Consider the following 16,556-nt stretch of genomic DNA (forward strand, 5'->3'; position numbering starts at 1 on the left):
TTCAGATGGAGTCTCGCTCTGTCGCCCAGGCTGGAGTGCAGTGGCGTGATCTCCACTCACTGCAAGCTCTGCCTCCTGGGTTCACGCCATTCTCCTGCCTCAGCCTCCCAAGTAGCTGGGACTACAGGCGCCCACCACCACACCCGGCTAATTTTTGTATTTTTAGTAGAGACGGGGTTTCACCGTGTTAGTCAGGATGGTCTTGATCTCCTGACCTTGTGATCCACCTGTCTCGGCCTCCCAAAGTGCTGGGATTACAGGCGTGATATTATTTTTTTTTAGACAGAGTTTCACTCTGTCACCAGGCTGGAGTGCAGTAGTGCGATCTCCGCTCACTACAACCTCCACTTCCAAGGTTCAAGTGATTCTCATGCCTCAGCCTCCCGAGTAGCTGGGACTACAGGTGCACACCACCAAACCCGGATAATGTTGTATTTTTAGTAGAGATGGGATTTCACCATGTTGGCCAGGATGGTCTCAATCTCTTGACCTTGTGATCTGCGTACCTCAGCCTCCCAAAGTGCTGGGATTACAGGCGTGAGCCACGGTGCATGGACTGTCTGTGCTTTCTTTAGCAGCTGGTGTGCTCCTGGCCTGTGCACCAAGGAGGTTGGAAGTGCCAGAGAACTAACAACCATGGTTCAGATTTCAAAGACTTGGTATGAAAAAAGAATGTGGAATACCACATTAGTATTTTCATATTGATTATACAGTGTCTGTTACATTATCCCAGTTCCTGCTTTGGGGATGAAGCAATCACCACAGAGTGGATCTGACACTGGGCCCACTGCAGGCTGGACTCGGGTCCAGACTCCACATGACTTCATTTTAAGCACAAGAGCACATGACATTTTGAGTCCTCTGGTTTTAATCATTTTATATCCCAGATCCCGTATTGCACAGTCCTAGGAAACTCTGGATGTCTCACGTCTCTGTGCGAAGAGACCACCAAACAAGCTTTGTGTGAGCAACAAGGCTGTTTGTTTCACCTGGGTGCAGGTGGGCTGAGTCCGAAAAGAGAGTCAGCAAAGGGTGGTAGGGTTATCGTTAGTTCTTAAAGGTTTGGGGATAGGCAGTGGAGTTAGGAGCAATGATTTGCGGGTAGAGGGTGGATCTCACACTCTCACACAGTACATTCTGAAGGGTGGGGAGAATTACAAAGAACCTTCCTGAGGGTGGGGGAGATTACAAAGTACATTGATCAGTTAGGGTGGGGCAGAAACAAATCACAATGGTGGAATGTCATCAGTTAAGGCTATTTTCACTTCTTTTGTGGATCTTCAGTTGCTTCAGGCGATCTGGATGTATACGTGCAGGTCACAGGGGACATGATGGCTGCAGGTCACAGGGGACATGATGGCTTAGCTTGGGCTTAGAGGCCTGACATTCCTGTCTTCTTATATTAATAAGAAAAATAAAACGAAATAGTGGTAAAGTGTTGAGGCAGCAAAAATTTTTGGGGGTGGTATGGAGAGATAATGGGCGATGTTTCTCGGGGCTGCTTTGAGCGGATTTAGGGGTGGCATGGGAACCTACAGTAGGAGAGATTAAGCTGAAGGAAGATTTTGTGGTAAGGGGTGATTCTGTGGGGTTGTTAGAAGGAGTGTTTGTCAACTAGAATGATTAGTGATGGCCTGGATACAGTTTTGGATGAATTGAGAAACTAAATGGAAGACACAAGGTCTGAATAAGAAAAATAGGTATTAGGCCGGGCGCGGTGGCTCAAGCCTGTAATCCCAGCACTTTGGGAGGCCGAGACGGGCGGATCATGAGGCCAGAAGATCGAGACCATCCTGGCTAACACAGTGAAGCCCCGTCTCTACTAAAAAAATACAAAAAACTAGCCGGGCGAGGTGGCGGGCGCCTATAGTCCCAGCTACTCGGGAGGCTGAGGCAGGAGAATGACGTAAACCCGGGAGGCGGAGCTTGCAGTGAGCTGAGATCCGGCCACTGTACTCCAGCCCGGGCGACAGAGTGAGACTCCGTCTCAAAAAAAAAAAAAAAAAAAAAAAAAAGAAAAATAGGTATTAAAGGACTAAGAATTGGGAGGACCCAGGACATCCAATTAGAGAGTGCCCAAGGGGGTTCAGCGTAATTACTTGCTTGGTTGGTAAGTTTTTGGGCTCTATCTTTGACAGAATTCTCCTTTTTAAGTTGGAGGCTGAGCTTGGTGAGGTGTGTTTTTAAAATTAGTCCATTCTACCTTTCCTGAAGATTGAGGACGGTAAAGGGGTATGAATGTTTTACTGAATACCAAGAGCCTGAGAAACTTCTTGGGTGATTTGACTAGTAAAGGCTGGTCCGTTATCGGAATGTATAGAAGTGGGAAGGCCAAATTGAGGAATTACGTCTGACAGAAGGGAAGAAAGGATCACAGTGGCCTTCTCAGAGCCTGTGGGAAAGGCCTCTACCCATCCAGTGAAAGTGTCTACCCAGACCAAGAGGTATTTTAGTTTTCTGACTCAGGGCATGTGAGTAAAGTCAATTTGCCAGTCCTTGCCAGGGGCACATCCCCGAGCTTGATGTGTAGGGAAGCAGGGGGGCCTGAACAATCCCTGAGGAGTAGTAAAATAGCAGATGGAACACTGAGAAGTGATTTCCTTGAGGACAGATTTCCATGATGGAAAGGAAATGAGAGGTTCTAAGAGGCAGGCTAGCGGCTTGTAACCCATATGGAAGAGGTTATGAAATGACAACAGAATAGAATAGGCCTGTGAGACTAGAAGGAGATATTTTCCTTGGCCCAAGAACCATTGCCTTGTATGGGAAGAGATTGATAGGTGGAAGTTTCAGTAGGAGAGTAAATAGGTGTGACCAATGAGAAGGAGAAAAACTGAGGGACAGAAGTTGGAACGCTAGCTGCTTCTTTAGCTACCTTATCAGCATAAGTGTTGCCCTGAGTGATGGGATCTAATACCTTTTGGTGGCCCTTGCAGTGTATGACTCCAGCTTCCTTTGCAAGTACAGCGACCTTGAGAAGAGTTTTTATTAAAGAGGTATTAATGATGGAGGACCCTTGCGGAGTGAGGAAGCCTCTTTCAGCCCATATAACAGCATGGTGGTGCAGGATATGGAAGGCATGTTTAGAGTCAGTATGAATATTGAATGTAATTCCTTTGCAAGAGTGAGGGCCTGAGTTAAGGCAATGAATTCAGCTTGTTGAGAGTTAGTGGAGGGGGCAGAGCGGTAGGCTCAATGATAGATGTGGAAGATACTATAGCATAGCTTGCCTTTGCTGGTGTGTGGCTATTAGGCCTGGTGGAACTGCCGTCAATAAACCAGGTGTGATCAGAGGAACAGGAAAGAAGTAAATATAGGGAAATAGAGTGAATGCCAGGTGTATCAGAGAGATATAGTCATGGGGGTCAGGTGTGGTATCAGGAATAATGTGGGAGGCTGGATTGAAGTCCGGGCCAGGAACGATGGTAACTGTGGGAGACTCAGCGAAGAGTGAGTACAGCTGAAGGAGCCAGGGAGCGGACAGAAAATAGATTTTAGCAGTTATGAGAACTGTAGAGAGTGAATTGAGCATAATTTGTGATTTTGAGGGCCTCTAAAAGTATTAGGGCAGTGGCAGCCACTGCACGGAGACATGATGGCCAGCCTAAAACAGTAAGATCAAGTTGTTTGGATGAAAAGGCTACAGGGCACAGTCCTGGTCCTTGTGTAAGAATTCCGACTGCACAGCCCCGCACTTTGGCTGTGTGTAATGAAAAGGGTTGGGATGAGTTAGGGAGAGCTAGTGTAGGGGCAGCTTCTAGGGCTGTTTTTAAGGAACAGAAAGAGGAGTGGCGAAAGGACTTAGGATCTATGGGGTCAGCTAGGTTTGCTTTTGTGAGTTTATATAATGGTTCAGTCAGGATGGTAAAACTAGGTGTCCAAAGGCGGAAGTACCTAACCATGCCTAGGAAGGAAAGAAATTGTTGTTTGTAGAAGGGATTGGGGTTTGGGAGATTAGCCAGACATGATCAGCAGGGAGAGTGCATGTGTTTTTATGAAGAATTATGTCGAGGTAGGTAATGGATGGAGAAGAAATTTGGGCTTGACTGAAGTAATGGGGGGCTCTCTATGAAGCCTTGTGGCAGTAGAGCCCAGGTAATTTCCTGAGCCTGATGGGTGTCAGGGTCAGTCCAAGTGAAAGCGAAGAGAGGCTGGGATGAAGGGTGCAAAGGAATAGTAAAGAAAGCATGTTTGAGATCCAGAATAGAATAATGGGTTGTGGAGGGAGGTATTGAGGATAGGAGAGTATATGGGTTTGGCACCATGGGGTGGATAGGCAAGACAATTTGGTTGATAAGGCGCAGATCTTGAATTAACCTGTAAGACTTGTCTGGTTTTAGGACAGGTAAAATGGGGGAATTGTAAGGAGAGTTTATAGGCTTTAAAAGGCCATGATGTAGCAGGCGAGTGTAACAGGCTTTAATCCTTTTAAAGCGTGCTGTGGGATGGGATATTGGCGTTGAGTGGGGTAAGGATGATTAGGTTTTTTTTTTTTTTTTTTTTTTTTTTGAGACAGAGTCTCGCTCTGCCGCCCAGATGATTAGGTTTTAATGGGATGGTAAGGGGTGCATGATCAGTCTCCAAGGAGGGAGTAGAGGTGTCCCATACTTGTGGATTAAGGTGGGGAGATACAAGCGGAGGATGTGAAGGAGGCTTTCAACTGGGGGAAAAGGTCAGTAATGAAGTGTGGCTGTAGTCCAGGAATAGGGAAGCAGATAATTTGGTTAAAATCTCTTGGCCTAATGAGGGAACTGGGCAGGTAGGGATAACTAAAAAGGAGTGCTTAAAAGAGTATTGTCTAAGTTGGCACCAGAGTTGGGGAGTTTTAAGAGGTTTAGCAGTCTGGCTGTCAATACCCACAACGGTTATGGAGGCAAGGGAAACAGGCCCTTGAAAAGAAGGTAACGTGGAGTGGGTAGCCTCCATACTGGTTAAGAAGGGGACAGACTTACCCTCCACTGTGAGAGTTACCCGAAGTTCGGCATCAGTGATGGTCCAGGGGGCCTCTGAGGTGATTGGCGGTGTCAGTCTTCAGCTACTAAGCCGAAGAGATCTGGGAAGGAGTTGACCAAGGAACATTGGGTTCAGGCTCCAGGGGCTTTAGGAGCGGCGGCAATGTGAGTCGGACAGTCCAACCTCCAGTGGCGGCCCACACAGGGCACGGCTTAGGAGGAATCCTGGGCTGCGGGCATCCTGAGACCCAGTGGCCAGGCTTTTGGCATTTGAAGCAAGGCCCACGAGGATGTTTTGAAGGAGCCCCTGGAAGCTGTGGCTTGGATGTTCTAAAGTCCTTGTATGTTGGAGATGTGGTTGTGGGTTGTCTCACAGCGGAGGCAAGTAGCTGTAACTCAGAAATGCGTTGCTGTCTGGCTACCTCCTCTCTATTATTGTACACCTTGAAGTCGAGGTTGATTAATTCCTATTGTGGGGTTTGAGGGCCAGATTCCATTTTGAAGCTTTTTTCTAATATCAGGAGCTGACAGGGTGATAAAATGCATATTAAGAATAAGGCGGCCTTCTGACCCCTCTGGGTCTAGGGCGGTAAAGCATCTAAGGGTTGCTGCTAAGCGGGCCATGAACTGGGCTGGATTTTCGTCTTTACCTTGGGTAGTTTCTTTAAGTTTGTCATAATTAACAGCTTTGTAAGCTGCCTTTTTAAGCTGTTCAACTAGGCAGGAAACCATGTAATCTCACCTAGCTATACCTGGGGAATCTGCCTGATAGTTCCATTGGGGATCTTCTCAGGAACTGCTCTAATGCCTTCCTGGAGGTCTGGCTCATGAAGCCGGTGGTTATCAGCATGAGATTGGGCTAGAGAAAAAACTCATTCCCGGCCGGGCGCGGTGGCTCAAGCCAGTAATCCTAGCACTTTGGGAGGCCGAGACGGGCGGATCACGAGGTCAGGAGATCGAGACCATCCTGGCTAACACGATGAAACCCCGTCTCTACTAAAAATACAAGAAAATTAGCCGGGCGAGGTGGCAGGCGCCTGTAGTCCCAGCTACTGGGGAGGCTGAGGCAGGAGAATGGCGTGAACCCGGGGGGGCGGAGCTTGCAGCGAGCCGAGATCGCGCCACTGCACTCCAGCCTGGGGCACAGAGCAAGACTCCGTCTCAAAAAAAAAAAAAAAAAAAAAACTCATTCCCGTTCATCTGGGGAGAGGGTAGAAGTTAGGATGACATTTAAGTCACTCCAGGTTAAATTGTAGGACAGAGTTAGATATGGGAATTCCTGTATATATTTAGTGGGGTCTGATGAGAAAGACCTTAAATGCTGGCTGATTTGGGAAAGGTCTGCTAGAGAAAATGGCACATGTACCCTGACTATGCCTTCAGCTCCAGTCACCTCTCTAAGAGGAAATTGTTGGGCAGGTGGGGGAAGGCTAGTTGCAGAACAAAACTATAAACCAGACCGGGTGTGAGGAGGGGAGGTGATAGAAAGATTATAGGGTGGGGGAGCAGAGGCTGAGGAAGAATTGGGACCTGGGTCTGCCTGGCAAGGAGCAGGCTGGGGAGAAGGGGAGAGGTCAGATGAGTCCGTAGAAAAGAAGGATTCAAAGGACTCAGAGCTTGGGGTGGAGACTGAAGGAACAGACAGGAGAGAAAGAAGAAAGATTTGGGACATGTCGCATTGGAAGCAGAGACTAGGGAGGGACCAATGTGTAAAAGAACGCCTCAGACGTCAGGTACCTCAGACCATTTGCCCATTTTTTGACAAAAATTACCTAGATCTCGTAGGATGGAGAAATCAAAAATGCCGTTTTCTGGCCATTTAGAACCATTGTCGAGTTTGTATTGGGGCCAAGTGGTGTTGCAGAAGAAAATAAGATGCTTAGATTTTAGGTCAGGCGAGAGTTGAGGTTTTAAGTTCTTGAGAACACAGGCTAAGGGAGAAGAAAGAGGAATGGAGGGTGGAAGTTTGCCCATAGCGAAGGAGGCAAGTTTAAAGAGAAGGGTAGAGACATGGAGAAGGGGTTGGGGAGCAGCCCTGGGCTGCAATGTGGGTGAGCAGCCAAAGCAGGTGTCCCCGCAGTTGACTTGCCACCAAGGGAATGTGGGTGAATGACCAAGGCAGGCATCCCTGCGGAGATCAGACACCAATGGAATGTAGGTGAATAATCAGGCAGGCGTCCTGGCAATGATTAAATATCAAGGGAAGACTGTCTTCCCGAGTCCGTGACAGGTGCCAGAGTTTTGGGTCCACGGATAAAATGTGTCTCCTTTGTCTCTACTAGAAAGGAAAAAGTACTGGAATTGGAAGGACAGGGAGATTCAAGGGTAGCGAGAGAGGCTGGAGAAGAGAGTGAAAAGACTGCTTACTTGATTTGAAATTGGTGAGATGTTCCTTGGGCTGGTTGATCTGAGGACCCAAGGTCATAGGTGGATCTCTTCACGGAGTGAGGGTGAGGACAGGGGACTGGTCCTACAATTTAACCTGGAGTGACTTAAATGTCATCCTAACTTCTACCATGTCCCGGGAGTAGAAGGAGTCCTCCTGTCCTGGGTTTCAGCACCAAATGTCACACGTGTCTGTGTGAAGAGACCACTAAACAGGCTTTGCGTCAGTAACAAGGCTGTTTATTTCACCTGGCTGCAGGTGGGCTGAGTCCGAAAAAAGAGTCAGCAAAGGTGGTGGGATTATCATTAGTTCTCATAGGTTTTGGGATAGGCGGTGGAGTTAGGAGCAATGTTTTGCAGGCAGGGGATGGATCTCATACAGTACGTTCTGAAGGGTGGGGAGAATTACAAAGAACCTTCTTAAGGGTGGGAGAGATTACAAAGTACGCTGATCAGTTAGGGTGGGGCAGAAACAAATTACAATGGTGGAATGTCATCAGTTAAGGCTAATTTCACTTCTTTTGTGGATCTTCAGTTGCTTCACGCCATCTGGATGTATACGTGCAGGTCACAGGGGATATGATGGCTTAGCTTGGGCTCAGAGGCCTGACACTGGGCATTCTCCTTTCCCTTGCGCTCAGTTACTTTTGAAAAATAACTGCAGGTCTATTGGGGGGAATGATTGGGGAATTATTTACTATACATGCTTATGGTGGTACTGTTAAGGTCTTTCCTGAAGAGGACCTGGCTTCCTTTACAAATAGTTAACTGTGGGCCTATAAACTAACTTATATCTAGGAACGTGGGAGGAAATGTGACTTTCCATTGTGGCAGCTGAGAGACTTCCAAGTAGCTGGGACTACAGGCGCCCGCCACCATGTCTGGCTAATTTTTTGTATATTTAGTAGAGACAGGGTTTCACTGTATTAGCCAGGATGGTCTCAATCTCCTGACTTCGTGATCCACCCGCCTCGACCTCCCAAACTGCTGGGATTACAGGCATGAGCCACCGCACCTGGCCCATGAGCTGTTGATTTTTTTTTTTTTTTTTTTTTGAGACGGAGTCCCGCTCTGTCGCCCAGGCTGGAGTGCAGTGGCCAGATCTCAGCTCACTGCAAGCTCCGCCTCCCGGGTTCACACCCATTCTCCTGCCTCAGCCTCCCGAGTAGCTGGGACTACAGGCGCCCGCCACCTCGCCCGGCTAGTTTTTTGTATTTTTTAGTAGAGACGGGGTTTCACCGTGTTAGCCAGGATGGTCTCGATCTCCTGACCTCGTGATCCGCCCATCTCGGCCTCCCAAAGTGCTGGGATTACAGGCTTGAGCCACCGCACCTGGCCCATGAGCTGTTGATTTTTAAAAATTATATAAATCAGGCATGCCCTAGTCTGTTGTCCATCTTTCTCCCCACTAGGAATACTATGCACCTATTAGCCATCTCTCCCAACCCCTTATGGGTCCAGGAACCCCAAAAGACTGTCCCGCCTTGCTTCCCAATACAATAAGTACATTAGCCTTCCTTTGATACTTAAATGCAGCCACCTGGCCAGTTCCAGAATCCCATCATTTCCATTGGTAGTTGTTAAGAAATAAAGCTGGATTCGTAAAGAAAGATGAACACTTAAATAAAGGATTTTTTAGAAAAGCAAGTTTACTTCTGTGCAGAAGGGTGGTTTTTGTAAGGCTGGTTGTCACGAGAGTACACCAAATAAAGGAGAGTGGAAGCTTGTTTTTTTTTTTGTTTTTTTTTGAGACGGAGTCTCCCTTTGTCACCCAGGCTGGAGTGCAGCGGTGCCATCTCGGCTCACTGCAAGCTCCGCCTCCCAGATTCAGGCCATTCTCCTGCCTCAGCCTCCAAGTAGCTGGGACTGCAGGCGCGCACCACCACACCCAGCTAATTTTTTGTATTTTTAGTAGAGACAGGGTTTCACCCGTGTTAGCCAGTTAGCCAGGATGGTCTCGATCTCCTGACTTCGTGATCTGCCCGTCTCGGCCTCCCAAAGTGCTGGGATTACTGGCGTGAGCCACCGTGCCTGGCCAGAAGCTTGTATTTTTAACGTGACTCTTGTCCCCATGTCCTTTCCCCATTGGCTGGAGTCGGACTGCACAGTCTAAACTATACCCGATTGGCTAAACATTTAAACTTTTTTAGATAAGGTAGGTGCCTGATGGGAGAGAGGGGAGAGGAGGAAGGGGTCATCTACAGAGGACTAGAGAGCTAGTCCTTTTTTTTTTTTTTTTTTTTTTGAGACAGAGTCTGGTTCTGTCACCCAGAATGGAGCGCAGTGGTGCGATCTCAGCTCACTTGCAAGCTTCCCCTCCTGGGTTCAGGCCATTCTCCTGCCTCAGCCTCCCGAGCTGCTGGGAATGCAGGTGCCCGCCACCACGCCTGGCTAATTATTTTGCATTTTTAGTACAGACGGGGTTTCACCGTGTTGCCCAGGATGGTCTCAATCTCCTGACCTCGTGATCTGCCCGCCTCAGCCTCCCAAAGTGCTGGGATTACAGGTGTGAGCCACCGCCCCCGGCCCCAGTCCAATTTTTTTTTTTTTTTTTTTGAGACAGAGTCTCACTCTGTCACTCAGGCTGGAGTGCGGTGGCCAAATCTTAGCTCACTGCAAGCTCCGCCTCCCGGGTTTCCGCCATTCTCCTGCCTCAGCCTCCCGAGTAGCTGGGACTACAGGCGCCCACCACCTCGCCTGACTAGTTTTTTTGTATTTTTTAGTAGAGATGGGGTTTCACCATGTTAGCCAGGATGGTCTTGATCTCCTGACCTCGTGATCCGCCCGTCTCAGCCTCCCAAAGTGCTGGGATTACAGGCTTGAGTCACTGCGCCCCTGGCCCCCCAGTCCCTTTTTAAATAAGGAAAGTAATGTGAGCTGGGGCTGTGGCATGCCTGGGCATGTAGTAAAATCAGAAAGAAGGAAAAGGAGAAGAAAGCGGGGGGTGGTACTTGGAATTAGAGAATAGGAAGCTGAGCAGCCTGTTTGAAGAGAAACCTTGTCATATCTCACAGTAGTAGCATGTCCCACAGTCCACACTGGCCGACGGAAAATTACCACCACCCAGCCTGTCACAGATGCCAGTGTCCTAATGAAGGCTGTGTCCTCTGATGGCTTCTCAGGTCTTGCATAGTAATTCAATTCCAACATTCCTGCTGTCAGATGCATCGGAACCAGAGTGACCCCATGGTAAAATGAGGCTGAGACCTGCGAGGCTGCATTCTTAGTCACAGGATGAGATAGGAAGTCTGCAGGACAAGTCATAGGTCATAAAGACCCTGCTCATAAAACAGGATGTGTTAAAAAAAAAAAAAAAGCTGGCCAAAACCCACCACAACCAAGATGGTGATGAAAGGGACCTCCGGCCGTCCTCACTGCTCATTATACACATTATAATACATTAACATGCTAAAAGACACTTCCACCAGGGCCATGACAGTTTACAAACGCCGTGGCAACGTCAGGAAGTTACTCTATATGGTCTAAAAGTGGAGGGGATCCATCAGTTCTGGGAAATCCCTGCCCCTTTCCTGGAAACCTCACAAATCATCCACCCCTTGTTTTTTTTTTTTTTTTTTTTTTTTGAGACGGAGTCTCGCTCTGTCACCCAGGCTGGAGTGCAGTGGCCGGATCTCAGCTCACCGCAAGCTCCGCCTCCCGGGTTTACGCCATTCTCCTGCCTCAGCCTCCCGAGTAGCTGGGACTACAGGCGCCTGCCACCTCGCCCGGCTAAGTTTTTTGTATTTTTAGTAGAGACGGGGTTTCACTGTGTTAGCCAGGATGGTCTCGATCTCCTGACCTCGTGATCCGCCCGTCTCGGCCTCCCAAAGTGCTGGGATTACAGGCTTGAGCCACCGCGCCCGGCTACCCCTTGTTTAGCACAGAATCAAGAAATAACCATAAGAATACTCAGTCAAGCAGCCCAGGTCACTGCTCTGCCTATGGATTAGCCATTTTTCTGCTGCTTCTTTAATAAAATTGCTTTCACTTTACTCTGTGGACTCACCTCAAACTCTTTCATTTTTTTTTTTTTTTTTTTTTTGAGGCGGAGTCTCGCTCTGTCGCCCAGGCTGGAGTGCAGTGGCGCAATCTCGGCTCACTGCAAGCTCCGCCTCCCGGGTTTACGCCATTCTCCTGCCTCAGCCTCCCGAGTAGCTGGGACTACAGGCGCCGCCACCACGCCCGGCTAATTTTTTTGTATTTTTTTTAGTGGAGACGGGGTTTCATTGTGTTAGCCAGGATGGTCTCGATCTCCTGACCTCGTGATCCGCCCGCCTCGGCCTCCCAAAGTGCTGGGATTACAGGCTTGAGCCACCGCGCCCGGCCAAACTCTTTCTTATGCAAGGTCCAAGAACCCTCTCCTGGCGTCTGGATCAGGACACCTTTCCAGTTACACTACCTCCTTAAGCCTTCTGACCTCTTCCTCAATACTATGTTGAGAAAGTTCTGGCACTATCCTCCTCATTTTTTTTTTTTTTTTTTTTTGAGACGGAGTCTCGCTCTGTCTCCCGGGCTGGAGTGCAGTGGCCGGATCTCAGCTCACTGCAAGCTCCGCCTCCCAGGTTTAGGCCATTCTCCTGCCTCAGCCTCCCGAGTAGCTGGGACTACAGGCACCCGCCACCTTGCCCGGCTAGTTTTTTGTACTTTTTAGTAGAGACGGGTTTCACCGTGTTAGCCAGGATGGTCTCGATCTCCTGACCTCGTGATCCGCCCATCTCGGCCTCCCAAAGTGCTGGGATTACAGGCTTGAGCCACTGCACCCGGCCTATCCTCCTCATTTTACTCTAGGCCAAGTTCAATCCCGACCATCTATTAGGACTAGCTCTGGGATCTCTTGCCATAGCACTGGATCTTGAGTTGTGGGTAAAGGCCCCCAGATGGGAAAAAACTCCCTGGGGCCAGGCTTATATTCCATCCTACCCCCAGTCTAACAGCTTCAATATTGACTCCCACACACAGCAGCCAGGGCTAGCGAATCCTTTGGCCAGTGTGGTATTCTCTCCTGTAGCAGGGTCTGACTTTCTTGCTCAGGCTGTGTGGAGACCTGACTTTGGTTATTTACCTAGAAACAGAGTGGAGGGGTCCATCTCCAGTAGGACAAGTGGCATCTTGCAGGGGTCCTGCCTGAGCTGAGGTCCATGTCCAGCCTCCTCTGGGGAGCAGGGGCATTGAGGGGTCTGAAGATGCAAGCTTCTCAGGGTTAACCACTCAAATGTCCCCATTTCACATCTCAGGGTTTGACTCTTAATTATCAGGGCGTTGACTTTGACTAGGAGATGAGATAAGACTACGCATCCTCTCTTTTTTCCAACAATTAGAACCTGGGCCTGATCATCAGCAAAGTTTGTTCTCTGGTGAATAATCTAACTTTCTTTTTTTTTTTTTTTTTTTTTTGAGACAGAGTCTCGCTGTGTCTCCCAGGCTGGAGTGCAGTGGCGTGATCTCGGCTCACTGCAAGCTCCGCCTCCCGGGTTCACGCCATTCTCCCACCTCAGCCTCCCAAGTAGCTGAGACTACAGGCGCCCGCCACCACGCCCGGCTAGTTTTTTGTGTTTTTAGTAGAGACGGGGTTTCACCATGTTAGCCAGGATAGTCTCGATCTCCTGACCTCGTGATCCACCGGCCTCGGCCTCCCAAAGTGCTGGGATTACAGGCTTGAGCCACCGCGCCCGGCTGAATAATCTAACTTTCAAATCCCAATCCTCTTTTAGGGCCACTCAGTATTTAGCCTCAGTTCCCCCAAAAAAGCAAAACCTGAGATGAAGGGCTCATGGCAGGGCTATGTGAAGGTGCACAGTCTCAGGGGCAGGGATGAGAAATGAGGGAACCGAGGGAGGGATGGAGGGAGGGCACACGCAAGACTGTGTTATCGAGCTGGCTGCTTCTAAGTCTGAAGAATTGCCGGATTCTCGAACTCCTGACCTCGTGATTTGCCCACCTCAGCCTCCCAAAGTCCTGGGATTAAAGACGTGAGCCACTGTACCCGGCCCTGGCCATATCTTCAATGTGCTGCTGGAAGTAAGGGCTGTAAATAAACTGAATAAATGAAATGCCAGAATAACCTTTCTTGGTTGTGTTGTCGTGTTGTATGCATAAGAGAGGCAGTTGAGTCATGTCTAATCCATCAGGAGTAGCTCAGCCTCCAGAATCAATTATTAATACCACATTTGGAGCTCTTGCATGATCTTTTATCCAGGATGTCTCAAATATATTTCAGCAGAGAACCCTAGAATCAGTGATCAACAAAGCTAGGGTTCTAGGGTTGGGCATGGTGGCTCATGCCTGTAATCCCAGCACTTTGGAAGGCCGAGGTGGGTGGATCACCTGAGGTCAGGAGTTTGAGACCAGCCTGACCAATATGGTGAAACCCCATCTCTACTAAAAATACAAAAGTTAGCTGGGCGTGGTGGTGTACGCCTGTAGTCCCAGCTACTCAGGAGGCTGAGACAGGAGAATCACTTGAACCTGGGAGGCGGAGGTTGCAGTGAGCCGAGACCATGCCACTTCTCTCCAGCCTGGGTGACAGAGTGAGACTCCCTCTAAAACACAAGAACAAAAAAATAAAGGTAGAAGGAATCTTAGCAATGGTCTATGCAATTCCCTTACTCTATGGATCAGAAAACTGAAGCCTCTCTCAGTATAATAATAACAACAATAATGACCATCGCTGCAATAATATCACTATCATTTTTGATCACCTGTTAGATGTACTTTTTCAAAAACTTAATCCCCATGACAGCTCTCATTTTGGAGATGAAAAACACAGCCTCAGACCGGCTCTGATTTCATCAATCTGGGTGATTCTAACAAGCAGCAGGGGTCAATATCTAGAGCCTAAAGTTTAACTTAAAATTGTTTTTCCCCCCTAAACGGAGACTAGTGAGCCTGAAGCATTATAATCAGTCCTCTTGTCTTCTTTCAATTGCCTCGCTGCCCACAATCATTTAAAATGAATTTTAATGACGTTTCAGTGATATTCCATTGTAAGCATCAGTTCTGAGATGCTAAGTATCCACATAAAAGGATATCCTTGTGGAGCACATACTTTAGCCAGATAATGTCCAAGGGACTTCTCATTTCATTAAATGTAATGTTGCATTTAATTCTCATGACAACCTGGGAGAGTAGATATTATTATTTGCCTCATTTCGTGAATGAGAAAATGAGTCTTTGGAGAGGTTAAATAAATTGCCTGAGATCTTGCAGCTAATAAAAGGCAAAGCCAAGTATTGAAAAATGGTTCTGGGCTGGGAGCAGTGGCTCATGCCTGCAATCCCAGCACTTTGGGAATCTGAGGCGGGTAGATCATGTGAGGTCAGGAGTTCGAGACCAGCATGGCCAACATGGTGAAACCCTGTTTCTACTAAAAATATAAAAATTAGCCGGGTGTGGTGGCACACGCCTGTAGTCTCAGCCACTTAGGAGGCAGGAGAATTGCTTGAACCCGGGAGGCAGAGGTTGCAGTGAGCCGAGATCGCGCCACTGCACTCCAGCCTGGGTGACAGAGCAAGAGACTCTGTGTCGAACAATAATAATCATAATAGGCCGGGCGCGGTGGCTCAAGCCTGTAATCCCAGCACTTTGGGAGGCCGAGACGGGCGGATCACGAGGTCAGGAGATCGAGACCATCCTGGTTAATACGGTGAAACCTCGTCTCTACTAAAAAGTACAAAAAACTAGCCGGGCGAGGTGGCGGGCGCCTGTAGTCCCAGCTACTTGGGAGGCTGAGGCAGGAGAATGGCGTGAACCCGGGAGGCGGAGCTTGCAGTGAGCTGAGATCTGGCCACTGCACTCCAGCCTGGGCGACAGAGCGAGACTCCGTCTCAAAAAAAAAAAAAAAAAAAAAAAATAATAATAATCATAATAATCCTAGGGTGTTCTCTCAACTCCTCTATCCAACTCCTATCTTTGCTTCAGGACTCAGCCCAAGATCTACCTCCTGATAGGAAGTCCTCCCTGACAAATCCAGCATTTCCTGACTCAATTGCTTCTAAACTGTTATAATTAGAGTAATGCAGCTATCAGTTGTTGAATACTTAGTATACACAAGGTATCTTTTATGCATTATCTAAAACGTTCTAACACTCCTTTTTTTTTTTTTTTTTGAGACTGTCTCTGTTGCCCAGGCTGGAGTGTGGTGGTGCGATCTTGGCTCACTGCACACTTTGCCTTCCAGGTTCTAGCAATATCCCTGCCTCAGTCTCCCGAGCAGCTGGGATTACAGACATGTGCCACCACACCCGGCTAATTTTTGTATTTTTTAGTAGAGACAGGATTTTCCATGTTGGCCAAGCTGGTCCTGAACTTCTGACCTCAGGTGATCCGCCTGCCTCAGCCTCCCAAAGTGCTAGGATTACAGACATGAGGTAATACCCTTGAGTGTTAGAAAGTATTGCTTTTACGGATGAGGAAACGGGCTCAGAGAGCCTTCCAAGCTCCTGTAGCTAACCAGCAGCAGAGCCAGAATTCAAAATCAGATCTGGGTGAGCCCAAAGCAGGAGTTGGCAAACTGAGAATCATGGGCCAAATCCAGCCCACTCATTGTCTGTTTTGATAAATAAAATTTTGCTGAAACGAAATCAGACTCACTCATTTACATAACCCTGATGGCTGCCTTCAAGCTACAATAGCAACATTGAGTCCCTGCAAATGAGTCTATGTGGCTCTCAAAGCCTAAAATATTTACTATCTGGCCCTTTAGAAACATGTTGCTTGTAAACGTTTTTGTTTTTATAGAAAAACTCCTGCTTGGAAGCCTGTTTTCTTGCCACTTCATCTCTTTTCTTCTCTGCATGCCACTGCTATTACAGTATTGCAGTTGTCACTCTTGCTCCCAGCAGGTGAAAGGACAGCATGCTTCTTATGAAAAGGACCTCAGTAGGACACTCACAGAAGTCCGGGCAACTGGGACGGAGACCATGACCGCCAGGAAGGGAGTGGTCAATCAGCACAGGGATCACCAGTACAGGAGCCCCTGTTTGGAAGGAAAGTCAGAAAGATCCTGTGGCCTTGCTCTACCAACTTTTGGCAGCCTGCCCGGCCACATCCCTACCTCCCCAGAGGCCCATGCTGTGGTTCCTGGATGTCACCCTGTTCTCTGCAAGTGCCAGCAATGTTGCTTTCGCATCATCCCGGGGGGCACTATCCACATGTTCCAGGGACTCCATCTACATAGTTACCCTGGGTGCAATGATCACCTGTGTGTGTCTGGAGTGGGTG

This window comes from Macaca nemestrina, chromosome 17 (assembly GCF_043159975.1).
Source record: "Macaca nemestrina isolate mMacNem1 chromosome 17, mMacNem.hap1, whole genome shotgun sequence".
Classification (NCBI taxonomy): domain Eukaryota; kingdom Metazoa; phylum Chordata; class Mammalia; order Primates; family Cercopithecidae; genus Macaca; species Macaca nemestrina.